This window comes from Miniopterus schreibersii (assembly GCF_964146895.1).
Source record: "Miniopterus schreibersii genome assembly, chromosome: 3".
In the NCBI taxonomy this organism is placed as follows: domain Eukaryota; kingdom Metazoa; phylum Chordata; class Mammalia; order Chiroptera; family Miniopteridae; genus Miniopterus; species Miniopterus schreibersii.
In genome coordinates this window covers 47,373,586-47,401,558 of record NC_138103.1, presented here as the reverse complement: position 1 = coordinate 47,401,558, position 27,973 = coordinate 47,373,586, and positions in this window count along the sequence as shown.

The following is a 27,973-nucleotide window of genomic DNA, read 5'->3' as shown; positions in this document are numbered from 1 at the left end:
GACATGATTGCTCCATTATTCTGAGATTATCCTGAAAATGCCTCTCCTACACCCTCGAAGAACAACAGGGCCCTTACAGACTAATTCTTACCTATTTGTAAATTGCATTTCAGATTCCTAGAAAATTATAAACCCAAAATTTGTTTAGGTACTCTTTCAATATTTAAAGAGACAAACAGTAGACCGGGTGAAGAAGAGAAATACTGTTAAGAGTATTTGCTAGTGAAATTTGCAGACTTATACACATGTGCTTATTGGGTATGATTCCATCTTCTACATTTTTATCTCACATTTCCTATGGGTTTTAAACTGGGGGTGTCACTGTACTGACAATTATGTAGACATAGATAATCGATTCTTTTTAAAAAATATTTATGCTCACCTGAGGATATGTTTATTGATTTTAGAGAGAGTGAAACACCGATCCGTTGCCTCCCTTACACACTGGACCTGGGATTGAACCTGCAACCTAGGTATGTGCCCTGATCGGGAATCAGACCAACAACCTTTTGGTGCACAGAACAGTGCTCCAACCAGCTGAGCCAGCCAGGGCTGTATATGAGCTTCTCTTTCAAGTGCGCCTTACCTTTCTCAGCACAGGGAAGAGAAGGAAGATAAAAACGTATTTTTCAAACAGTTTGTATTTATTCTAAAAGATGAGAAAGAATTAGGATTTGTCCTTAGGTACTATTGTTTTGCCAGCTCTCTCTTTCATTGCAAAATACAATAAAATCTTGTATTTAAAAGAAACATGAAGAGACAGAATCAATGTGGGGGCCTTTAAGGGGATACAAATTCCATGCATAGGTCTATTCTATTCTTTAATTACGTTCACTCAGGGAACAGGAACACATAATGCCTGACATCATTTTCATACCAAAAACTAGCATTGAACATTTCAATGATAAGCAATCACTACAAGGATGAACTGAAAATGTTTAAACTCAAAATGGAATAAAGCAACTTTGTAACATCTGAATAAAATCATGTTTGCAGTATAAAGTTTAAGAAGATAATTACTTATAATTTGAGCTATAGATTAAAAAAATAGGTATTTTGAGTGATAGGATAATAGTATCTAATTGTTTAAATATGATGACTTTATCTTTGATTATACTTCTTATCTGTGTCAACAAGAAAAGCAAGAATATAATACTCTAAACCATCACTTTGTGACTTCTCTAACATATACTTTTAGATCAGATATTTTTATCAGTAATATGTAAGCCAACCTCCGTCTTTCTTCTTACATACTCCCATTTCAGCTTCTTAAACTGCTAATTACTTGGAATGAAATAAAAGAAATAATCTCTCCTTTTTTCCTTTCGAAGTTTCATCAGATAAAGAGATTTCTGAGTCCCATTGATGTTTTTTTAAATAATTTGTAAGTTTAGTTTTCAACACCATAAAATGTCATAAAACAACATAAATTAAATTAATCCATGTTTTATCCAACCATTTTAACTTTCCTGTAACATAGAATAACTGGCTTAATAAGAATATTCATGTTTCATCTGTTGCTTCCTGTCCTCGAGAAACAAATAACAAAATATTTATATCCTTTAAATTCAATATATCAGCAATCTAAGCAAGCCCATGAAAATACTTAAACTTTTTTTTTTAATAAAAAGAAAATAATACCACCCACACTGCAAAGGAAAAAGGAAGTGAAAAGCATAGTCTATATGTGGAAACTTTTCACTCACTGAATCATCAAGGCAAAAGCCCTTTCTTAATTAGGGAGCCTATCAGATTCTCATCCTTCTGAAACAAAACTCAACAAACTGTCTCAAGGAAAGAAACATGTTATATAATAGTCACTGCCAATACTTAAATACAAGCAATAAGATTTTTAACATTGTCTCTCAGCTGTGGGAACTAAGGATTAAGTGATAAAAATCATTCCTACTCTTCACACATCAATAGCTCCCCTCTCACGCCAGCCATTCGGTATAACACTGAGCACCATGCCTGACAGTGAGAAGAGGAGGGCACACAGGCTGGAAATCAAGACCATATTAAACTGCAGGAATCAAATCAGTGTGGTGCTAGTGGTACTTTAAACATATACATATTGACCAGTAGAACAGAACTGAGAGTCCAGAAATAAACCCAAACATATGTGGTCAACAGACTTAAATTTCATATAATTTTTACACGTGATGAAATTTTCTTTTAAGCTATTTACAAATGCAAATATTCTTAACCGATAGGTTGTACAAAAATAAGTGATGGGACTATAGTTTACCCACCCCAAAAGGTAGTGTTTTTCTGTAAATATACTTCATTATCTCATTGATACACTTCAAAAACATTATTCAGGATGTTGTTGTTTTTTTTTTAATATTTCTGCATTTTTTGTATCAAAGAGTTAATTCATCCTAATGATTATGAAAAGTTATATCACCCAGAAATTACTATTCTACTTATAAATTACTTATTAACTCCAACAGTATCTTCTTTGTGTTTTTCTTACCACTCTATTACTTCACCTTCTCTGTCTCTCACTCAATATTGCAAGTTATAATTCTATAGCTCTTATACTCCTTTAATCTGTTTAATGTTTTCAGTAAATGTCTTATTCAGAATTTCCTATACCATTGTTTTCAACATTGTAGAAACACTTATTAAAATAGGAGTTATAAAAATGATAAATTCAGATTATTCTTCAACTAATAACTTCATAAACAAAATTGTGTTACCAATAGATTCTTTTCTATTTCAATCACAAAGGAAGAAAGTCATTGAGGACTGAGACAACTAAAAACGTCTACATTCAAAAACTCCCACTTTGGAAGAACAGATATTTTTTTATTTTATTTTTATTGTTGACACCATTACAGATGTCTCCATTTCCCTCCCCTTTGGCCCCCTTCACTGAACCCCTGTCACCCCTCCCTTCCCTCTGGCCATCACCTCACTGTTACCTGTGTCCATGGGTTATGCACATATGTTCTTTGGCTGATCCCTGCCCCTTCTCTCATCCAGTCCCCCTCTCGGACTCCCCTCTGACAGCTGTCAGATTGTCCCATATATCCACACTTCTGGTTCTGTTTTGTTCATCAGTTTATTTTGTTCATTAGATTCCGCATGAACATATACTTATAAATGTTGATTACATATGTAATATCTGCACCTAGAGACTTGACATAAAGCAAGTAATCAAAATGTTTACTGTCCTGATTAATTTGATGCTGTGTTTGTTTTTGTGATTACATCTTTCAAATTCCAGAATAGATAAAAAATGTCATATAAGTAAAAAATGAAATTTACTATGTACTTCTAAAAAAGACAGCTTATTAATTTAAAAGTTGATAAGAAAAAACTACCCAGAGAGTACCTAGCTGTCTTTTGAGGCTCTGGTAGAAAGAGAATTAACCCGTTAGTGAAAAGTATAAATTTTTTAGATGATTAGGTTGTGATTGGGTCTGTCTAGCTTAAGGTTTGTTTCTTTGTTCTAGAATAAGATAAGATTTTATTTATTTATTTATTTTTTACAAAGCAGCCACTCATCAAAGGAACAAATTATATTTAAGAAGCCACAATAACTAATACAATTTTTGTGTATAAGAAAGAAATGCCTACATTACAGAAAGATAAATATATTTCTTTACGGAAAATGAACAGTAATAAATTTATTGATCAATTAAATGCACTTATTTCTTTCATTTCTTTTTTTTTTAATCCTCACTGAGGATATTTTTTTCCATTGCTTTTTAGAGAGTGGGAGGTCAAGAAAGAAAGAGAAACATTGATGTGAGAGTCACATCACCCCAACCGAGGTCTGGGATCAAGCCTGCAGCTGAGGTACATGCCCTTGGCCAGAACTGAACCCAGGATGCTTCATTCCATGAGCAGAAGCTTTAACCAAACCACTGAGCCAAGCCAGCTAGGGATATTTCTTTCAATTCAACAAAAAATTCACAGTACTCCCACAAGGATTATTTTTACAGCTGTGCTACCTCCTTTAATAAATAAATTATGAAGCTTACAAATAAAGCCATACAATCTAACAGTTACAAAATATTTGAATTTTAAACTATTCTTGTTCCCAATGCCATATTTTTAAAAGATAAAACATTAACATATAAATGTCATTGTAAATCATGTTTAATTAGAAAATTGTGGTTAAACCACTGACATGGAAAACCACATATATCTGACCTTCTCCAGAGACACTTGCCCATCATTAATTAAAAACTTTATAACAAGTAGAACCTCAAAAATGCATAAAATGCATAGCTGATGAATAACCAGAATGAGTTTACACACCTAGCTGTCTGGAGATTTAGATGTCAGATGCTGATTGCCAAATGCATTACATTTTATTTCATGCTACTTTTGGACTTTATAAAATTTTACATGTGAATATTTTACATGAAAGGTAGTAAAAAAATGCTAGAAAATTCACAGCACAAAATAAATGCAAGTTACACATACTTAAAAGTGAGGGAGGATTCTACCACTCTAAGCTATTAATTTTAAGATGATGGTAGTAATCGAATATAAATTTTGAAATTAAAAACAGTAAATATCAATTTGAAACATATATATATTGGAAAAAGTAATATATGTGATATTGTTATAAGTGAGAATGACAAAAAAAGGAAATGTAAGTTTACAAAGAGTTCAGCCAATCTGTGTACTGATGTAGTTTACATGAGGAATAGAAAATAATCAGGGATAGGACAGGGCTGATAAGATAAATAAATCAGCTGAGTTAGTGTTTCTCAAAACAGGATATTACACTATAGAATTGGGGAATGTAAGAAAATAATTTTTTAAAAGTACCCAATTGAGCATGAAAGAAAAAATACACAAGTCAATAAAGCAAACAACAGCATAAATTTTCTAAATATGTTATCAGAGACCAAGAATACATTCTCTTTAAGAAGTAATGAAGAAAATACATCAATGAAATAGACAAGTAGTGATAGTAAACATAAGTTGGAGGAAGAACACATAAAGAAGACTATCTTTCATGTAAGTAAGAGATAAATTATTAAAATTCCAGGTTACAATTGAGATAAATTACTGCAACATATTTTTATTAAAAAGCAGTTTATCTAGTTTATTAAAAGAAAAGCCACAATGCTAAATTAACAGTAGAGAATGTATAATCAATTAAGAATTCGTCCAGAAGTATAAGATGGATAAAAGCTGAAACTAAGACAGCAATCTCTAGATTCTCCTCAGTAATGAGAGAAATTCACTGATTACTGAGAATATAGAGGTCTTGATATGAAACTAAAAAGGGAAAAACAATTTTCAAGGATGTGGAAAGCCAGAAATGCTTTCCCCCTATTTTTCCAGGAATAGGTCAGCTGGAGGCTTCCTTGCAGATCTGAGATGGGTGAGAAAATTAGTGCCTTGATCACTTAAGTAATCACTTTCATGTAAGTAGGGGAAATCACCCATAGAAAAATATACAGTGCCCTTCTTTAGCTTTTCTAGGAGGACACTGAAAAAAACCCAAAAAAACCTGAAGCATCAATCCCAAGTAGGTAGGAATCAGATACCATGAGAGTGTGATCATGTGTTACCTTAATCTCATGTAGCTACATGCTTCTTGCGTCATGACCCAAGAATAATAGTTTTCTGCATAGACTCTTCTATATCGTAGTGAACCCATGTCATAGGAACTAGAATGATGCTATTCTGTAAAATTTATTCTGTAAATTCTTGAAAAATTTACAAGCTCAGCACTTTGAGAGTTATTGAATAAATGAAAATATTTGATAATTTTAATGATAGTGAGTTATTGAAGGTCTAGCCATGGAATAAAAAAGGATCTAGGTGGCAAGTTAAGTTTTTCTACGAGGCATAACTCTAAGACAAGACTGGAGAAAATAGAGGGAATGAAAACCAGAGTTTTTATATTATCCATTTATTCCCATAACATGTCAATTAGATCAATGCTCTCCATTTCATACATACAGAAACTGGGTATTTGCTGGGGTTGACACCTAGGTGATTCTGCTCGTGCTTGATTGGACTAAGACGTTATTAAGCCCATGGAGACACAGAAAAGCCTACTAGTGAAAAGCAATGACTTTGAAACCGACTTACATGGTTTGTAACCCAGGTCAGCCACTTCCAGCTCTGAAATTTGGCAAATTTCTGAAGTTTTTTGGTGTATTTTATTTTCTCATGTGTAAAATGAGCATAATAATTGTGCTACCTTAATTTTTATTAAGCATTTTTATGAGTATTATATGAGTTATTGTTTATAAAATTTCAGAAAAATGCCTGGTGCATAGCATGTTCCATATGTATGTATATTTGTTAAGTAACTTTTCCTCATTTTAGGTGTGGGAAGTGCATTTACATATGCTGGGTAGGAATACAGAGAATGCTTGCTCTAAACCCTTCACTGGGCTGCACTGTCTGTACTAAATTCTCTTTGCCTTTTTTTTTTTTTTTTTTTTGACCAGGTGCCATATGGTTCTAAACGCTAATATATAGGATACATTTTGAAATTTGGCACGAGAATTTCAGGCACAGTTTAAAGCAGGCACTACTTTCCTGGAAGCCTTGGGCCATATAAATAAGTAAGAGTAAGCCAAGATGTTTTATAGCATGATAGCATTGCTCATGGTCTTTTGGCTATTCCCATTTTAGTAAGGACTGCAGTTGATAGATCATGTACTTATAATGGAATACGATACTAACAAAAGGGATAGCTATAGTCCAGGTGTCTTCCATGTTGAAATATCCCCTGAAAGTGCTAGAAAAGTTTGTGAATCATGTTTAAGATTCAAATAGTGTCTCATTCTCACATGTCCTGATGTCCCTCCCTGTTCCACATTTCTCAGATACTTCTTTTATCACTCAGGATATTCTACCCTTCTACTTTCTTCTTCATTAAATTATTACTTGAAATCATAAAAATAAAGATTCAACAGAAGCTGTTGAATGTATAGTGAAATTATATAAATGATATTGTCAAGCTGCATTCCTGGTTTTAATTGTGATCCTTCCCAATGATTAAAGAAGAAAAACCAAACTCTTGTGTTTTGAAACCATGCAATCCCTGTCATCTCTTAGTTATAATCCATTAACACCCTCCCACCACGCTCTTTCAAACACTTATAAAAAAAAAAAGATGAGTGACTTCAGGTAAGGTTTTACCATGACCATTACTTAACAGATGACTGCTGTCATCAAGGCCCATGTCTATTTCAGAGGAGTGGTTACCTTACAATATTGAGTGTGCAGAACATCCCAGTTCATTAGTTCTGGCCAAGAGAAGGAGCTGGTTCATTAGTCAGAGGAATTAACTTATCCATCATACCCAGTAACACAGAAATTGAACCTTGACTGCCATTCTTTCTTTTACAAATGATCACCTCCCCTCTAATGTTCTCCATCTAATATTGACAAGCAATTATTTTTTATACCATCTTACAGTTGATTCATGGAGAGCTTTGATCTTATTACAACAAAATTGGCTTTCAAAAAAGACATGACATATGGAAATATGAAAAACCTCTCTGTCTTGATTAATAGTTTACACCTAATTTTACTCTACTTTTTGTTAGGTACCAAATACTTTGCATTGAAATTTCACCCACCTTTCTAAAGTGACAGATATTATTCCATGTTTAAGGTAGTCCATTATTGAAGTAATTGATCATTAGGTTATCTAAGGAGCTTCCTTAGGATTACACTGGTAGCAAGCACACTGTTCATGTAAAAATCTAACCTGCTGACTCCTAGCACATGTTCTGATTGTGCCCCTGCACAACATTCTCCAAGAATATTCCAGTGCTATTTGAAATGAATCTATATGGCCTTTCTACTTTTCTGAATTTGACCTTAGATGAAATTATCTTTTTCTTTAAACTTTTAATTCAGGTAGATATACTTTCCACTTCAGTCTCATGTAAAATTGATATTTTCTATTTCACATGGGCATGCTTTAGAGATCTGCTGTCCAATTCCCTCAGAGGACTTGTTTCCAGGTGATTTATCTTCCTGCTATGGGAAATTCTTCTCATAAAGATAAGTGTCATTATAAGTAAAGATGTCCAACTATCAACATAGATTATGCCAATGGAAGCGGACTATAGTTTACTTATTACATCATTTTATAACTGTTATTTATTTAACCTTTCTAATGAGTTGCAGGGTAATGGTTAATAATATATCTGATTGTTTTTTGAGGCTTCCCCACCCCAGTTCTTGCAGTATGTCTTAAACATTGGAAAAAAACAATAAGTATTTGTTAAATAAAATTGAATTAGTTTTCTGAGGAGGACTGTGTTTATTACCAAATACAAAGAAAATTGAAATAAATCAAGTGTTTTTATTTTCCAACTCATTTTTAACATCAGTCTAAAATAAAGAAGCTGACAATAAAATTAAAAATAAAAACAGTTAATACTGCTATTGTTTGCAAATTTTTAATTTCTACTCCCAATTTATTCATAAAATATCCTTTGCACGGTACAGAAATCAGAAAGTTAAACAAGGGACTATATACAGTCTTTGCATTTGAAGACAACTATTGAGTCTAATGCTTAAGAAAATGACAAATTTTTTATGTTTGTCAAAAAGATGTCTCAAAAAATATCTTGAACCAAATTTCTAAAAATATATATTTATTAATAAACATCAAATTTTTCAGGTATTGGCATTTCAATATATCCATTACAGATTCTTTTGTTTTTTATTTTCCCACATCCCATTGTCTCTTTGACATTATCTTCTACTAACTTTGATTTTATAGAGATTTTTCTCATGCCAATCTTAATAATTTTAGTGAGGGAAATATTGAAATAAAATTTGAAAAGACATTTCATTTTAATCTTGTCTATGAAATAGTACCTTTATATCCAGTGGCAGCCAGCAGGGCTGTTCTTTTCCTTTTTTCCTTTTGGATTATTAAATAATTTATTATCTGGATTGCATTTTTAGAGGCCATAGGAGTAAAGATATATCACGGTATCATGAATAGCCTTTGGGGAGACAACAGTCATTACAGGCCCAATACATTACAAAGAGAATGGAATGTCTTGAGCTATAGCTACTACACAGAGTTAAATAACATTCATATTAAATGTATTTATTTTTCAGTGACTTAGTTAAGATTTTTTTTAAACATAACTTTTTTGCCACTTTTATTTTTCCCTAAGCTTTGAATACATCCAGAATTTTTTAAAAGATAAACCAAAAGACACTATTTACCTCTTATTTAAAGATAAAATAATTTACTCTGAGTTAAAAAATAAATGTATTTTATTTATTTAATGTGGACAAAATGACAGGTGCATTTACAGAAAGCTGATAGAAATATTGGACATATTTATAAAACTGATGTGAGGAATATAGCCATTAAGGCTTAAAATAAACTGTGTTAATACCAACTGGACTGTGGATTAAAGCATTACAATTTTTCTTCTTTTAAAATTGATCCAAAGTCACCTCAGGAAATTTAATTTCCCTGAGAATTTAAAATTCTGGATGTGGTATTTGTCAAGAAGCTCAGAGTTTCTAGAGTTTTTTCTTTATCAAATCAAAAGGGCATTACTGCTATTTTTTGTTTACGGAGAGCATACTTTCTTAGGGTTTTATTGCGTTCAAGGCTATAGTGTTGATTCTATTGTCATAAAGCACTCTGATACATGGGTGCTTTAATCCATAAATTAATAAATAATAATGCTGGTCTAACCACAGGCACCAAGGCTTCTGTACAGCATTTGTTTCCTAAAGTATATTCAGCACCCTCCTTCCATTATTTCAGATGCTATTTTAATTAAGTGGTAAATACTAAGAGGCAGGAGATATTCCAGGGTTATGGCAAGGCCCCCCATCTATCAGCATTTTATTCTAGAATTTCAAAGTGATTCCCATTTGAATCTGTATAGTAAGAAAGAAAAAAAACTAATGGGATTACCAGAAAGCAGTTGTTCGCTGCTCTCAGCATTGCAGCTGTGACAGTAATAGGACAAACTAAATGCATTCCCTTTCATAGCCATAACTTGACACACAAACTTTTGCATTCTATTCTATCAGCAAAATAACAAGATACCAGACCGATATTTAGGTATAAAATGTGACTATCAACCCAAAGTCGTGATTGGAGTGGTTGGCAGCATTATTATTGAAACAATGGCGCTAAACTCCTTCAACATTAAGCAGAATCTGTTTTTTCTTTTTCTTTTCAAAATCCTGGTAGAAACAGAAATATCCTTGGGCATCAACCATTTCTAATTTAAGTTCTCATGTAAATATACCTGATGGATGTTGACAAAAATAATTTGAAAATTACAGGGCATCATTTCCAATCAAAAGAAATTCCAAATAAAACAACATATTGTGTTATAAAAATATTAATATAAAAGTACAGTGTTTTTTATCTTTAGGTTAGGCCAATATTGCATGTAATACAAGAGACGTGACTAATCTGTTCATAATCTAATATCAATCATAACACAAGTAATATTTGTCCCACATGGGTATGTCAAAAGAGAAAATAGCTGTATTTCATCAGAGTAAGTGATGTGATCGTGAATAAATCTTTTTCAATTCTGAAATAAAATAGAACTTATATCCAAGATTTAAGTACAAATCTACATAAAGTACCTTAGGGAATCAAAGCAGTAAAATACTCATGAATTGCCATTGACTTGAGTCCAGTGTACATTAAGACATTAGTCCTTTTGTCTGTGATGAGTTGCCAATATTTTTCCCAACATATCATTCAACTTTTCATGCTTTGATAGTATTTTAGTTTAGATTTTAATGTAGTAAATTTTATCAGTCTTTAACTTATGACCTTCAGGTTGGTGTTGTATTTTAAAACTGCTTAAAGTGTTCCAATTTTTCTTCCCTAAAATATGTACTTGTGTTTACTTCTGGCACTTTTATTATCTTAAATATTTAAGTTTTGTTCCATTTAGAGTTTATCCAGATGTACATTGTGGAGAAGTATGAAACAAAATGTGCATATGGAATATTTTCTAGGATAGACTACATGCTAGGACACAAAATAAGTCTCAATAAATTTAAGAAGAATAAAATCATATCAAGCTCTGACCATAATGGTAAGAAACTAGAACTCAATCATAAGAAAAAAACTGAAATACACACAAAGACATGGGAGCTAAGTAACATGTCACTAAACAATGGGTGGGTTAACAGTGAGATATTAAAAGATACCGTAACACAAATGAAAGTGAGACAGAACAACTCAAAACCTATGGACTATGGCGAAAGCAGTCTTAAGTGAAAAATTCATAGCATTACAGGCCTACCTCAAGAAACAAGAAAAATATTAAATAAATAATCTAACTTTACACTGAAAGGAACTAGAAAAAGAATAATAAACAAAGCCAAATGAGTAGAAGAAAGAAAATAGTAAAGAGCAGAGCAGAAATAAACAAAATAGAGCCTAAAAAACAAACAAACAAACAAACAATAAAAAAGATCAATGAAACCAAAACCTGGTTCTTTGAAAAGATAAACAATACTGACAAACCTTTGACCAGACTAACCAAGAAAAAGTGAGAGGACCCAAATATATAAAATCGGAAATGAAAGAGAAGTAACAAATGACACCAAAAACATACAAAGAGTTGTAAAAAAATTACAAAAAACCATATGCCCACAAATTGGACAATTTGGAAGAAATGAATAAATATCTAGAAACATACAATTTTCCAAAACTGAATCAAGAAAAATTAGAGAATCTGGACAGACACATTGCAACTAGTGAAATTGAAGCAGTATTCAAAAAACTCACAATGAACAAAAGTCCTGGACCAGGTGGCTTCACAGGTGAATTTTACCAAACATTCAAAGAACAAATACCTATACTTCTCAAACTATTCAAAAATTCAAGAGCAGGGAAGACTACCAAGTCATTGTACAAGGCCAGCATTATCCTAATTCCAAAACCAGATAAAGACACTACAAAGAATTAAAATTATAGGCCAATGTCCCTGATCAACATAGATGCTAAAATCTTCAACAAAATATTAGCAAACTATATCTAGCAATACATTGCAACATAATCAAGTGGGATTTATTTTGTGGATGCAAGGTTGGTACAATATTCATAAATCAATAAATGTGATACACTACATAAACAAAATGAAAAGTAAAAACCACATGATCATATCAATAGATACAGAAAAAAATTTGATAAAATACAGCACCCATTTACGATAAAAACTCTCAGCAAAGTGGGAATCAAACCTCAACATAATAAAGGCCCTATATGACAAACCCACAGCCAACATCATATTCAATGGGCAAAAACTACAAATTTTTCTTAAGACTGGGAACAAGACAGAGATGTCCAATTTCACCACTCTTATTCAATAAGTACCTGAAGTCATAGCCAGAGCAGACAATAAGAAGAAATAAAAGGCATGCAAATTTGAGATGCTGAAGTAAAACTATTATTATTTGCTGATGATATGATACTGTATATAGAGAACCCTAAAGATTCCACTAAAAAAACTACTGATAGATAAATAAATTCAGTAAAATAGCAGGATACAAAATAGGTATCCAGCCTGGGTTGAAATAAGGGTTTAATAATTAAATCCTCATGCAAGTTAAAATAAATTATACACACACCACAAAACCAAAAATAAATTGAAATCAAAATTTCTCTTCTTTTGAATTAAAAGTTGAGTAACCAAATTTATACCCACCTTTTATTTTTCTTACCTTAGCTACAGTATTGCTGAATCCTAAACCAGGCTGTGATTCTTTTTGCAGCTGCAGGCCTTATCTGTCTTTGTGAGAGAGAGCATAATGATTTCAAGATTTTAAAATGTAGATTATTTCACCTCCATTGCTCTTATATTCCTTACATTTTTAATAAAACAATTGTTTAAGTTTAATAAGCAAACAGAAAAAGACATACATAAACAGCTTAGTAAATTTTTATGACCTTAACAGTCTATGTAATCAGAACCCACCCAGATTAAGAAAATGAGACATAACTGACACCCAGAAACTCTTATTATGTCTCCCTTGGTCACTGCATCTTCCCCTCTTGCACCAGAGGATCATTATTCTGTTATTTAACATCATAGTTTCAATTTTCCTATTTTTGAAATTCATATCAATGGAATCATTACACTGCATATTCTTTTGTGTTTGGCTACATTCTCGAAGTATGCTTTTTCATCTGCATTAAAACAGAGCAATAGCCTCTTTATTTTTATTGCCATGGAGAGTTTCATTATGTGAACATACTATAAATTATTTATCCATTCTATAGTTGGTGGACACTTTTTCTCTGGTTGGAGCTATATTTAATAAAAACTAAACATGCTTTTATATGTCTTTTGGTGATCACATATTTACATTTCAGTTTAGTATATATGTGAGGTTATAATTTCCTGATCACAGGGTATTTTTTATGTTCAGCTATAGTAGATACTGCCAATGAGTTTTCCTAACTGGCTATACCAAATTTCATTTTACAAGCAGTGAATGAGAACTTCAGTTGCTTCATTTTCTTGCTATAACTTAATATTGCTCACCTTTTTAACTTTAGTCATTCTTATTGATGTGTGGTGGTGGTATATTATGGCTATAAAAAGAGCACCTCAGAGTAACTGAATACTTGGTGACACCAAATGAATTTTTATAACTAATTTTGTATATAAGAAACATGACTTCTGTAATTAGAATGTCACAATTTTGCAACCCTTAGTTAAAAATAGATCTAAACAATAATATTCAGTGTTTTCTGATATCTCAAAAATAAGACAGGCATCTAAAATCAGAATAGTACTTTGAACTGAATTTGTCAAATTAGCAAAGTCTTGAGATCTATCTACCAATGTACAGAAATTACACAAGACAGAGAAACTTGATAAATGTGTTAAATGGCAGCTTGAGAATGTGATTAGCAAGATCCAGCTCTCAGAAATTCCATGAAACATACGACTCCTTTCATTTATTCAACATGTAAATTATAACACACACACATATATAGAGAGAGAGGACCTATACTTTAAACCTATAATTTGAAAGCATAATAGATATATCAACCCACTGAGATTCATGAACCTTCTTTGAATTTTTATGTAAGCAAATAAACTCTTTCAAAGTATGACTTAAGCATGGAAACTTGAACACATAGTATTTGCTGATAATTATTATTCTATCTTTGAATATTTTAATAATGGTTTATTTTAAAGAACTTTTACATTATAAAATATGTTTGGATTAAGTGCCATAGATGCTAGGATTCATGGATTCATCTATAATTAATATAATAGGGAATTTCTATTGGATGAGATAATAGATAAAAAACATTAGCTATGCTTTTAATAGCTGCTGTAACTGAATGATATATGTTTGTTTATAAGATTTTTTTTTTTCCATTTTAGAATATGTCTGATGCTGTTCAAAATAAAAGGCTTTTTACTTTAGATTAATCTATAGATTTATCATTTTTTAAATTTGTACATACATTGAAAATTTCTTGTTTGTTGTTAGTTAATTCCCTCACTTTTTGTTTGTCTAAAATTTTTTCTGCCTCAATCTAAAGATAATTTTTGCTTTCTTTGGAAATAGTACATGGAAAGGGGAAATTAGAGGGGGGGGAAATCTGCCTACCTCTTTTCTGTCTCCAATTTGACCTGAATGAAGTTCATTTCCCAGAAGGTTAACTTCTCCCACCCTTCTAGGTAGCATGATCTGCAGCCACTTAGGAAGGAAGATCTCCACCCTAAACTGTGGTATTTTGTTCAGGTCAGAATCAGAGTACTTTATTGTTTATCATTTACCTAATTCACTAGAATGTAAGATCTGTGGAAGTGAAATTATTTTTGCTTTTCTCTAAAAAGTAATCCTACTAGTTAGAGCAGTTGCTTGCCCACAACATTGTAGATTGAAAAAAATAAACAAATAAAAAAAATAAAAACTAAAACTCAATGAATGAATAATCTTTGTTCTATAGGAAAATTTCACCTAAAGCCATTTACATATCTCTTCAATGACAGCAGTATCAAAATTTTATTCTTATTATGTCCTGTATAAATGAATAAATGCCAAAAAAAAAAACATCAAAAGTTATTTCTAATTAAAACAATAGTATTGTGAGATAAATGATGTAGTTAATATTATCATTCAAGATTTCCTAGTACTTGGGTTTTTTTCTTTAAAAGAAATAAGACACTGTACAGTTATTTTTAAAAACTTCAAAATTAAAAAGAATAATATGATCTATGCCAGACATTCTGCATGAAATACCATTGCAAATTCATGCTTGATTTAGTGAGTGAAAAATGCCATTTTCTCCAGCATCACTATGATTCGTGGACCATGGAAAAACAACAAAAATAGCTTTGGAGAGAAATACAAAGGAATTTTATCTTTATCATAAGTTTGATAGGAATATTTAAGTCCCAGACATGTGGTAATGTTTAGGGGGAAAAAAAATCTCATTTAAGGTTTTATGATTTCCATAAGCAGAAATGCTTGGAATATTTTTAGAGAAAATGAATTTCTGCCAATCAGAGTTTTAAACTCTAGAAACTAAGATTGGTATCCTTTACATTACTTGAAATACATTCCCTAAAAATTATTAGTAATGTGATAATTCCTTTTGATGCTATTGGGGGAAAAAAAGTAATAATGATAACTAGAGCTTGTCAAGAAAATTGAAATAGAGAAACCCAAGACAAAATATATGTGAGATAATACTATATTATTTTTAAGAATATAAGGTAAAAGCTTCTTGAGGCTATATATGTACAATTATTCCCTATAATCAATTTTGATAATTTTGAAACTAATCATTAAATAACTGATGGATATACCATTAATTGTAAACAATCCAAAAACCTCATCAACCAGGCTGCAGTCAATTAAACTGTTGTGCATAAATGCAGCAAAAAAGACTTTCCAATGCTTCATTCTCAGACTATTCATGAGAGTAATAGACCGTGCTATTCCAATGCAAAATGCAGTCAGCTCGTCATTATCCTCACTAATGGTGCAGATAATCCAAAGTGTTAGATAATCCCCAAACCATTTATTGTGGCATAGAAATAGACCTTTTTAAGGTTAAAAAAATCCTTTTTAAAATTGGGGTTGATTTTTCCAGTGAGAGAGTTAGACACCTCTAAGACTTTTCCGCCCTTGCAGATAGCAGTCAGGAATAAAGGTTTTCCTAGCCCTGCATTAATATTCCACCTTTTAATCTGCATTTTTAGTCAGTGAGACATTATTTTACAACATTTATAGTTTATTTTTTTAATTTCAACTGAACAATTGCAAAATAAATAAATCAGTGGATGAATCACATAAGCTATATACATAAAATCAAGGAAATGTATCACTTTCCCCTGGATGTCTAAAAAGTAGCCCACTAAGGCTAACATCAAGAAGTCGGCAATCTGCCTCAGTGAATGATTTCCAGGGAACTTAATGAAGGAAGCAACTATCATTACTAGATAAACTTAAGAATAGAACTTTGAAATGCAAAGCTGTGGGGGGAAAAATGGCTAGTATATACAAAATGATTTTTCTGCTGGATGTATAGGCAGAAATACAAATGAGTTTTTTTAAAAAGAAGGGCAAATAAAATTTTGAATTGGATCAAGTGCAGTTAAAAGTACTTAAGGACTTATGTACATATTTACCACATACACAGTCTCCAAATCTACATGTAACTGGTGGTAAAGTTATACTTCAAACCAGCAAGAGTCAAGAAATTCAAATGCAAAAATAAGCCATAATTTACACTACTGCATTTTCACTTCCTTTCCCTGACTCCATCTGAAATTTCTCTTGTGAATGTTAAGTGAAAGCTCAGTCTGGAAGCAAGTCAGGTCCTCCATCACCTCTCAGGCAAAGGAGATTCCATACCACCACAGAAATGCAGACTGATCTTCCATAGCAGTATAATGTTCAGGGCTGTGCACTGGGGTGGGGCGGGTGGGGGGATCTATTTTAAATAGTATTATGCAACTACAGTATATATACTCCAAATGAAAGCTATTTTTTGTCATGGTTTGCTTACTGGTGATATTATTTTCTTTAGCATTATAATTACAGATATATTTGGGATTATTACAAATAAGTAAAAAGTACCACCATCAAATAAAATCATTGGAAAAACTGTTAACTTGTTAAAAGGCAAAAGTCAACTGAGTGAATTTTGAAGATGTAATTGGATTTATTCATGATTTATGAGTCAGGAAGCATCCTATCTAGCAGATAGAAAGGAGCTCCAAGGAGCGCTACAAAATGAAAGACTTAAGGCAAAAGGGAACAAGAATAGAGAAGTAATAGAGGCAACAACTGGGTTGGCTGTGGCAAGTTCACTTTCCTTTAGGGGATGGCAGGGGTCTATCAGGCAGATTATCTACCTAGTGCTGACCAGGTGATGCCTGACTGACTGGTTTAAGATTCCATTTCTGGGAGAGGCCGAAACTGTAATTAAGTCTTGGTTTGGTGATGAGGGGCTTAAGATAAGTGATTCCATTTGGGGAAAGTTGTTTTTAACAAATTATTTTTAGGGTAGAAATCATTATGCATTTACTTAATGAAAAGTCATTATTTCAGTACACAAAGGTTTAAGGAAATTATAAATGTCTTTTTCCCCCTCAATCATATTAGCAATTCAAGTGAAATCTTCCCAATGCTTTCTGAAGTTATTGATTCCTCTTGTAAAAGATCTATCTGAACTATATCATAGAGTCATTAGCAGGTAATGTTATGCCTCACAAATTATGTACTGACAGAATGTACTGGTAAGGTAAAAGAATCAGGACTCATTGCCCATTCACTCAACTAATTGTTGCTACTGTGTGCATTTTAGAGCATGCAGTTTCTGCAAAATAGTTTTTAATGAAGCCATTAGTCTTTTTTTATATTATTCCCCTAATTCCCTCCTATATTCTTTAAAACCCTAATCAGCAAAATCATTTACAAAGCCACTTTATAAAGTGAAAGAGTTAGCTGCAATGTGGTATCAACGGACTTAAGCGTTATACCTTTAATATGTATATAGTGTACCACTCAAAGAAAGTCAACTCCATATATTTGTTCAGTAAATAATAATAATGGTCTTAATAAGGTATTATGCATATTTGATGAGTGTTTAATGTAAAGCATATTTCCTAATATAGAAAATATACCAAAAAACATCTTCTAATTCTAGTAATTATCTTCCCTAGAATCTATTAAGAGTAAGAGCTTCCAAGTGAATGCTAATGAATTATACATCAATGAATTCTTTTAGAAGAATCCCATACATTCAATATAGTTAAAATTGAATATGAAATAAACATGTAAATTAATTGTGGCAAGGCATTAAAAGTATATGAATGCTGGCTGAAATGGTTAAGTATCCCCAATGAAAAGAGATAACCACTATTCAATATATTTAAATTCTAGGTCCAAGGGCAGCAAAAAATATAGATCAAAATAGGATGGTTCTAGCTAAAATTTTTAGAGGAGTCATTGCTTCTATGGGATGACAATACACAAATAGTACTTCTAGGGCCTAATGCTATTACCAATAAAATAACAGAAGTCTAGAGTCAATGTAAAACTCACACAAGCCCTTTATATTTTAAATAATACAAAATGCTTATAATCTTAAGCATTATGCTTTAATTTCAATAATATTGAAACTTCAATTTGGTTTAAAATATTCCAGTGGGAAAATTTCTATGAATATTTAAGTGTTCATTAGATATGTTGACTCTAAATTCCTTTTCTACACACTGAAATTCTCAATGATACAGGCTGAATATTCATAAACCTAAATAGTGTATGTGAGTGTGTGTGTGTATAGGTACATCTCAATATAATAGGAAGTAATATAATTGTATTCTGAAATAATTACTCCAAAAATTAATAAACTACTGACTTTCCTGAACTTTAGTATTGCATGCTCTCCATGTAGATGCCTCACCTGTCTTTAACATATAAAGGGTCCCCTCACTGGACTGATTTTTTCTTTTCCACCCTTCTCCTTGTCTCATTCACAATTTTTCAACCAGATGTTAGAATAGATAGTAAATTTTTATCTAATTAAGCAACATGTTTGCCTCAGTTTGCGCAATTAAATCTACATTCCCTACTTAGCCTACGAGACCATATTGGGTTTGTCCATGGATGCTGTCCAGTCTCATTTTCCATAACTTAGCGATTCTATGCCTGTTTCTTTTGCTCATGCTCTTCCTCCTTCTCTAGAATGCAAGCCCATTTCCTGTTATTTCCTGGATAAATTATGCATTTTCAAACAACATGAAGGTAACTTTTTATATAAGTACCTTGTCTAATGCTGCACTTTCAGGGAGAGTATTATTTCTTACATAATACTGTATTAAATATTTACATATCTAACTCCCATATTAGCCTGCCAGCTACTTGATAGAGTGGACTTTATCTAGTACATTACTGTACCATTAGTATCTATTACATAACTAGGTAGATTCATTAAATATTTATGGAAAGTATTTAGTAGAGATTTTAGTGGGAATTTTATAATCTCCAATAAAATGTATATATCCAGATTTTCCAGGTAGGACGTCCTGGCTAATTCCTTTAAAAAAAAAAGTATTTTATTGATTTCAGAGAGAGGAAGAGAGAGGGGGAGAGAGAGAGAAACATCAATGATGAGAGAGCCATTGATGGACTGCCTTCTGCATGCCCCCTGCTGGGGATCCAGCCGGCAACCTGGGCATGTGCCCTGACCAGGAATTGAACCCTGATCTCCTGGATCCTAGATTGATGTTCAACCTCTGAGCCATGCTGGCCGGGCATAGTTAATTCTTTAAGTCATTCACCTTCTGTCATGACACATTGTTTTTGATATTAGTAAGCTTAAGCAAGTGAACACATTACATTTTCTAGTTGTAGAAATAGGTTGAGGAATGGACATTGATATAATGCAGGTCAAGAAGCATAGGTTAAGAAGCAAGAAGCATTTGTTTTACCAAAGCAGCCTAGATTTACATTTAGGTTATTATTTACACTAATTTCAACCAGGGTAAGCTGGAGATTCAATACACTGAGCCTATCATTTAAAAACAATTTCAAATACATGTCTGTTTAATGTTTTCATAATCAACTCAAACTTTTATCCTCAATGATGTACTTTTTGGGTTCTGCACCATCCTTTCTCAAATTCTTCCCCCAAAGCACCTCTGTGTACATCCTGTTCTGCTCCATCTTAATTGCTCTGCATTTTGTTTTCATACAGCTCTTGTCATTACCAATGGGGAATTTTCATTTTCAAGGCAACTGAGAAGAGTGAAATGGCTTTTGTCTCAGTTGTGTTTCCTCTATTCTAATTGTTCAAATTCAGAGCATCTCACAAGAATGTTATAAAAGTGTCACAAGAACGTAAACATACTTGTGTCTTTCTCACTGTTTTGTCTGCTGCATCATAGGATGTCTTAGGCTTTCTTAAGATTTTCAAAATGAACTCATCTCTCAATAAAATTAACTAACCTAAACTTTTATTAAATTCAATCAATAAATCAATCCTGTTTTGGCCTATACTCCCCATTCAACAGATACAAGGCCATCTTACTGTCAAGCTGTGTTTAAAGTTAACATGCAGATGAGGGCAAAAATATCAGAACCTGTGTGAAATGGAGCTGGAATCTTAACTGAGTCTTGGTTGATCACCTTCTTCATCCTGGGATTCCTCTGTAATGTGAGTCAGTAAAACTCTTCTGTATTTTAAGTTTGATTTTTCAATACTAGCCATTAACATTTTTCTAACAAACACAAGATTTTATATTTTCAAAAATATTCCAGTTATATGTCTTATTTGTGATATATCTGTATACGTACCCGTATCCTACCATCATTTGTTTAGGAAAGAGAACAAACAATTTCTTGATAAAAAAAGAACAAAATATTTAAAAATAATATAATCTCTTTTTATGGCTAAATAATATTCCATTGTATGCCTATACCGTACGTTGTTTATCATTCATCAGTTAATGGACGGTGGGGTTGTTTCCACTTTTGCTATTATGAATAATGCTGTTGTGAACATGTATGTGCAAGTATTTGTGTAAGTGTGTTTTCAGATTTTTGGGTATACACCTAGGAGTGAAATTACTGAGTGATATGGTAACTGTATGTTTAACTTTTTGAGAAGCTGCCAAATAATTTGTCACTGTGGCTGTGCTATTTTATATTCCCAAAGCAAAGTATGAGTTTTGGGTTTCTGCAACATTTGCTTATATTTCATTGTTTTAATTATAGCCATCTGAATGGGTGTGATATATGCAAAGCATGAATAAACTTTGAAAAAATTGTACTGAAAAAACCAAAAACCCAAAAACAAAAGGCCACATTTTGTATTATTATACTTACATGAAATATCCAGAATAGATATATCCAATAGAGGCAGAAGGTAGATCGGTGGTTTTCAGGGCCTGGAGGGAAGATAGAATTGGGAGTGATTATTAACAGTTATGTTTGTTTGCTTTTTGGCAACAGAAATATTCTGGAATTGAATAATCGATGATGGTTGCATAATCTTGTGAATATATTGAAAGTTACTGAATTATACCCTTTAAAATGCTAAATTTATGTAAAATTGTATATTATCTGAATTATATCTCAATAAAAAGTAATCAAGCAAACAAGGTGAAAACAAATAAAAGACTCCTCATGCCCTGTGTTTTCTAAAAGATATGGAGATAGAGATAAGGAAGGAATACAGCAAGGTTTGTGTCATGGGATAATATTTCTGAGTTTCAAAAGCTAGTAATGAAGAAGTTATTTGCTCTACTATCTGGTTTCATAGCTTTGCTTTTAAGTTTAGCTCTGTGATCCATTTTGAGTTCCTTTTTCTGAAGGGTATAGGGGCTGTATCTAGATTCCTTTGTTTGCATATGGATGTCCAGCTGCTCCAGCACCATTTGTAAGCGAGACTACCGTGACTCCACTGTAATGCTTTTGTTCCTTTGTCAGATTACTTGACTGCATTTATGGGATCCTATTTCTGGGCTCTCTATTCTGTACCACTGATCTATAGGTTTATTCTTTGACCAATACCTCACATTTTGACTAGTTTCTATTTATAGTAAGCCTTGAAGACACCTACTGTCAGTCATTCAACTTTGTTCTCCAATATTGAGTTGGCTATGTTGAGTCTTTGCCTCTTCATATAAACTTTATAATCTGTTTGTCGATATACTCAAAGTAACTTGCTGGGCTTGTCATTAGGATTGCATTGAAACTATTGATTGAGTTTAGAAGAACTGACATTTTGACAATATTGGGTCTTCCTATCCATGAATATGCAGAATCTCTCCATTAATTCAGTTCTTTCACTTGATTCATGAGTTTTATAGTTTTTCTCATATAGATTGTGTACATATTTCGTTAGATTTATACTTTTTTATTTGGGGGGTATAATGTAAATGGTGTTTTTAATTTCAAATTCTACATTTTCATTGCTTATATATAGGAAAACTATTCACTTTTGCATATTAATCTCGTGTCCTGCAGCCTCCCTATAACACTTAGTTCCAGGAGTTTTTTGTTCATTCTTTTGGATCTTCTGCATAGATATTTATGTCATTTATGAACAGTGACAGGTTTATGTCTTCCTTCCCAACCTGTACACCCTTTATTTCCCTTTCTTCTTCTGTTTCATTATCTATAACTTTCAGTACAACATTGAAAAGTGGTGGTAAAAAAGGTAGGAAGCAAGATGTCTTGTGCCTGATAGCATGAAAGAACCACCAATGGAAAAAAATGGTTGATATATTAATAGGAAGTTCAAAGAATGCATAACACAAATGGTCCATATACAAAGAAATAATACTTAAAATAATCAATAGTAAAAAAAATACAATTAAACCCACAATTATATTACATGTACCAGAAAAACAAATAAAACAAAGTAAAATGTAGGTGAGCTATAATATATGGGGATATATAAAGTATATATATAATTCTCATTTTCTTTGGGGGGAGTAAAAAATTAAATACACTGTTCAAAAATTTGACATTACCCAGTAAGGTGAGCATGAGCAGACCCTAGAATTCAGAAATTATATTACTAATTTATATTTACCATTAATAAGTATTTTTATGGTCCATGAAATATGTACAAGAATGTGTATAGTAGCATTCTTCTAAAAAAGTAAAATACTTTAAAAAATTGGAATGTCCATCAAGAATTGCACACATTTTAAAACTATATGAAATTAACACAATAAGATACCAAATACCAGTTTAATCGAGTGAACTATAAGGTGAATTTTTTAGCACATCTTCAGATCAAAAACATGTTGAGCAAATGAAACATCACAGATGAGTATATATGGCATGAATTTATTTATGTAGCTAAAAAATTTTATTTGGGGTTAGGAATAAAAAATACATATAATAACCCTACAGAGAAACTTAGTGAATTGCATACAATATTTAGGCTAATGGTTACTTTGGAAAAGGGGAGTAAGAAGGAAGCCCTTAGGGGGTTTCTGAGATTTTAGGAAATTCCACTTATTGGCCTGAGTAAAATATAGACAAGAGTTTAAACTATTGCATATTATATTTCTATTGTTTTTACAGCAAACTCTTTTCTTAATTCTAGACATAAAAATTTTTAATGACATATATTAAAGACAAATGAAAGCCATTATGTGCATAACTGATCATACTGAACACAAAACAAAATAGAACACACACATTAAAAAGAAATATTGATTAAAATAACTTGATATATGATAAGAAAATATGAGTTACCAGGAAAAACCACACATGATGGTAAATATAATGAGATTAAAGTTATAAGGCTTAAATGAAAAGAAGTATCATGAGCATATAAGCAGAAAAAAGAAAAGTCACTCGAAACAGGCAAAATTCTGGTTTACTTCATATTTTTCTACAACAATGTTTAAAGACTATATGGTAAACGGTAGAGTGAAACCTACATTTTGATAAAAAACAATGTAAACCAAGAATTTTATTTCCATGAACTCTCACTTAAAAACACAGTGCAAGGAGGAAACAAGATGGCGCGTAGGTAACAGCTGCACCCGCCACCTCCCGCAACCTCATCAAAATCACAACTAACACACAGAACCACCCTCACTCGGAGCCTCCTGAGATCCGCTGCACAGAAGCCCCACAGCCAGGGACCTGAGAAGCACCGAGACCGGGAGGAGGGGCGGAGACGCGGGCGGGTCGGGGCTGAATCCCGGAGACGGGGCCGCGGGCCCACACCCGGTGCTGTGGGTTAAACCCGGGAGGGAATCTCGGCGGTGGGGGTTTCCCGGAGGAGTGAGGGGTCCCAGTGCCACAGCAGGCCCCTAGCCCAGGGCTCCAGGGCCGGGAAGAGACGTCCCCACACTCTGGGCTATGAAACCAGCAGGGACTGGGACTGCGGGAGCCCCAGCAGCTCCTCTAAAGGGCCCGGCACGGACTCACTCGGACGCTCCCTCTGAGCCCAGCGCCGGGAGCAGCCGGAAAGGACCCGGGACACTCGGGGGGGAACTGACCTGCCTGAGATCCGGGCGAGAGGCGGAGGGCGGCTTCCTCCCAGGCAGAAGGGCTGGCGGAGGCCACGGCTCCTGTGGCGAGTCCTCCCCGCACACAGACGGCAGGCAGGCGCCATATTTGAGTCCCCAGCACCTGACTCTCACCTTTGGCCCCGCCCCGTGATTCCCAGAGGCCCCGCCCCTCCCCACCTGCAGCTCGTCCAGGCCATTTCCAGGGGCTTTTCTGTGCAAGTGGCCTCTCGAGCCTCATGCTTAGCACTTTCCTAAAATCTCTCAAACAAGCAGCAGCGGGCCCCATATGGCTTGATAAGCGGCCCCAGGCCTGGCACTAGCGGCAGCTGCATTGGCTCACAGCTTGGCCTCTCCTGGACACCGCCAAGCCCAGCACAAGTAGCAGCCAACTATGGTTTGCTGTGTAGCTCATGCTGGGTGGCCCTGGGCAAGGCCCTGGCACAGGCTGACTTTGCACCACCCGGGAGGCCCCAGAGTCAGTGCACCTGGTGGTCAGACTTGACCACGCTGGATTACAACCCTACCGCATCCACGAGTGACACACTTAAGAGGCGCACTTGGTGAACACCAAAGCTCCACTGAAGTAAATCCTGCTCCATAGGGGTGTCCCCAGCACAGCAGCTCTCTGGCTGTAGTTGCAGCTGATCCTCACAGCCGATCCTCAGTTCCTCCCAGTGAGGCCAACAGCAACCAAGGCTCAACTACAACAGGACAGTGCACACAGCCCACACAGGGGAGCACCCAGAAGGCCCAGCTCAGGTGACTGGGGAGGCTGAGCCACTGGACCTTACAGGACACTTACTATACAAAGCCACTCTACAAATTCCAGGAGACATAGCAGCTCTACCTAATACATAGAAACAAACACCTGGAAGCAGTCAAAATGTGGAAGCAAAGAAACATGTCACAAAAGAAAGAAAAGAAGAAATCTCTAGAAGAGGAACTAAATGAAATAGATCCAAGCAAGATAACAGACACAGAGTTCCAAATTTTGTTTATAAGGATACTCAACCATATTATTACGAAAATAACTGAGAAAATCGATAACATAATAAAGTACCAATGAAATGAAGGCTACAGGAACTGAAATGAAGAATAATTCACAGGGAATCAACAGTAGAGGATGCTGAGATTCAAATCAGCAATTTGGAACATGAGGAAACAAAAAACACCCAACCAGAAGAGCAAAAAGAAAAAAGAACACAGAAATTTGAAGATAGTATAAGGAGCCTCTGGGACAACTTCAAGAGGCCCAACATTCGTATTATTGAGGTGCCAGAACGGGAAGAAACAGACCAAGAAATTGAAAACCTATTTGAAAAAATAATGACAGAAAACTTCCCCTACGTGGGGAAAGAAATAGACTTACAAGTCCAGGAAGCACAGAGGGTCCCAAACAAGAGGAACCCAAAGAGGCCCACAGCAAGACACATCATAATTAAAATGTGAAAGGTTAAAGACAAAGAGAGAATCTTAAAAGCAGCAAGAGAAAAGCAATTAGTTACCTACAAGGAAACACCCATATGACCATCAGCTGATTTCTCAACAGAAACTTTGCAGGCCAGAAGGGAGTGGCAAGAAGTATTCAAAGTGATGAAAAACGTGGAACTACAACCAAGATTGCTCTACCCAGCAAAGCTATCATTTAGAATTGATGGTCAGATAAAGAGCTTCTCAGACAAGGAAAAGCTAAAGGAGTTCATCACCACCAGACCAGCACTACAGGAAATGTTGAAGGGTCTTCTTTAAGAAGAAGCCAATGAGCAAAAGAATCTGATGAACTAAATAAATCCAGAGACATTGATGCATGAACAGGCAATCACATTTCAGAGGAAAGAGGGAAGGGGGTGGAGGGGGGGAAGAGATTAACCAAAGAAGTTATATGCATATATGCATAACCCATGGACACAGTCAATAACGGGGTGATGCCTGGGGATGGGGTGGGAGTGAGGTGGAGGGGTTCAATTGGGGGGGAAAATGGGACACCTGTAACACTTTCAACAATAAAGATAAATTAAAATATATATATATATATATATATATATATATATATATATATATAGTGCAAATATATAAAATAAATATATAAATGGTTGAATGGATAGATGGATAGATGGAGAGAAAACTAAACAATAAAGTTCAGCTGTTCAAGACATGATTAAAAGCAAAGGGAAAAGAGGAAACCAGACTGAAAAGATATTTGTGCTCATTGAACCAATTGAAGTAACTGAGATTAAACACTGGTGAGAATTTTTTATTCTATAAAATGTATTTCATTCCCAGTCATTAAAAAAAATTATAATGAAGGAAGTGAGAGAGTAATAATAAAAATGTCAATCTGCAATTTTATTATCTTTTATGTTACTGTATATTTTGACACGGTTAAACAATGTTTAAAATTATAAGCTTTACACCTTTTTATAATTTTACATAACTCAAGATTTTCACTATAACTTTTCTTGCTTTAGAATGGTGATTCTCAACTCTGGCTTCATATTACAATCACACTGAAGACTCTTGATAATCCAGACACACCCTCATAGATGAATTAAGTCAGAATCTATGGGGGTGAGATTTAGGCATCAAAAATTCTAATGATTTCAGTTTCACATCATTTGTTATATAGTTTGTTACAGCTAAATATATATAGTTATTCTTTGAAAGATTAAATATATAACTACTAATGATGGAAAATATCATTTTATTATAAGTATTTGACAGTAAAATACCTGTTTGTATATATTTGATGCCAGGTTTTTATGTGCATGGAACTAGAACAAGGCAAAGGATATTTGCAGTTCAATTTTAACTTTGCACAACTTGCACTGGTAAAAATATATGTATCTCTGATGTGATAGTTAAATGGGTATGGATCAAGGCTAAAAGAAGGAAATGAATACCCATAATTAAATTTTTATATGTTATAGCTTGCGGTGGTGAAATAAATATCTGTCAATGACATGAATGGTAAATGGTTATATGTTCGCGCGTCTAGAGTACAGAAATTAATATCCTCAATTAAATGTCTCTATGTTATGTAAGGTTTTGACACAAAAACTCCTTACAACTTGAAATTCCTTTAAGAGTTTTTCTATCTTTGAAAAGATCTTTTAGAAAACACAGTGAGGGTAGAGCACTGAGAGAATTTAATTTACAGAATGTCTACAACTTTTAAATAACAAATGACCCATAAGTCATTTCTCATGTCCTTTATAATTTTACTTCCTATACATTAAAATGTTGAATCTCTTTTATTCTCTCATTTTTAGCCTTATTTATCAATCCTATTTGGCCATTTTCATTCCATTAAAATTAAGTTTCTTTTTACATACCATAAAATTAAGAAGGATTTCATGCAACAAAATTAATCAAATTATGAGAAAATACTATTTTGATATTTTTGTTTATTACATACAAGCATTTTTCTGTATACTGTCAATGCTATAAAATAATTCAAACATTTCTAAAAGTATCTAGTTTATATAAAAAAATAT